General features: G+C 55.3%; 1 protein-coding gene across 1 annotated transcript in view; it reads right to left on the reverse strand.

The window, feature by feature from the left end:
- Window positions 1–1,363, reverse strand: part of MSI2 (musashi RNA-binding protein 2) — a 129,796-nt gene that overhangs the window by 695 nt on the left and 127,738 nt on the right. The gene's annotated exons all lie outside the window — the stretch shown is intronic.

Consider the following 1,363-nt stretch of genomic DNA (forward strand, 5'->3'; position numbering starts at 1 on the left):
GCCCCCGCGCGCCCGGCCGGGCTGAGGTACCGCAGCGCAGGCACCCGGGCAGGAGAATCGGCCGCACGGCACCACCGTGCTGGGGTCAAGAGCACTGCCAGGTCCCCGCCCTGGGGAAGCCCAGGAACAGAGCTGTCTATTCAGATGTATTTTATTTATATGTACCCTTATACATACACATCGGTGCGGTTGCCACGACACCCCCGCTGCTGAGGTACCGCGGAGCTGGGAGGAGGATGAAGCTCCCAGGCACGCTGCCTGGGATGCTCCTGCAGAAACGGCCAAGCATTTTTTTTTATCAAATCATAACTGAGCATTTGGGCATGACCACTTAGTAAAAAGCAGATTTCAGATTTCTCTCCATCGGGTTCACACATGCTCCTATCTCACGCTCCAAGCCACAGACACCACGGGCACTTCCGCACGCGTCAAAATATGCCATGGGAAGGTTCGGGGGGTCAAGGGGTTCACAACCGCGGGAGTGGCACCCACTTCCACCGCTGTGCCCATGGCAGAGGAGAGCAGCGGATCCTGGCATGTCCCCATCCTCAAACCCTGCCCCGCTCCCTTGCATCCTGAGCTGTGCTCCTGTGGTACAGGGTTCTCTGCCCCCAACCTCCAGCGAGGGGGATGCCCCATCCTGCTGATGGGCATCAAGCCCCTCACACCGCACCTTCCGGTAGGGAGGGCTCCATGCCACATGCTGCTCTGACAGCTCACATTTCTAGAGACCCGAGTTCCCCGTCATCTATGAACACCCGCCTAAACAACTCTTATTAACGGTACTGACCACCTTTAAGGAATAGATGATCCAAGTGGGAGTGGAGCAAACAACGTGGGCAGAGCGTTAGGGCAGGGAAATCCAAACGCTGAGCATCTCCCCTCCGCTGTCCTGCTCCCAAAGGCATAGTGGGTGCCCGCAGGCACCCTGCTTTTTAGTGGTGACAATCCACTTCGATTTTCCTTCTGCATATTCAATCTCTGCAAGAGACTGAGAATAACTCGCAAATAACTGTAAGGCCTGTTTTGGAAAACCAGGTCCTTAATAAAAATATATATAACGAGGGCTGGAATCAAACGGTACCTCTGCTGTCAGCCAGCAGACACGTTCACTTTAGCCGTATTTATAATTAGTCATCTAAGCTCTGCCGATTTTCATCATTTAACTCATCAAAGGTGTCTCTCATTTCGCCGTCTTGACACCCATCAGCTGGTACAGGGGATCCGCGAGGAAAGTGTCAGACAATGTGAGACGCCTTCTGAAGCCTCCTCCTCACACTCAGCTAACAGCTGCCATCCTGCCAGCCCAGAGCTCTGCCCACGGCTCCGGCAGAGCAGCCACCCCCACGGGCAGCCGCACAGT

This window comes from Buceros rhinoceros, unplaced genomic scaffold (genome assembly GCF_000710305.1).
Source record: "Buceros rhinoceros silvestris isolate BGI_N320 unplaced genomic scaffold, ASM71030v1 scaffold2620, whole genome shotgun sequence".
Classification (NCBI taxonomy): domain Eukaryota; kingdom Metazoa; phylum Chordata; class Aves; order Bucerotiformes; family Bucerotidae; genus Buceros; species Buceros rhinoceros.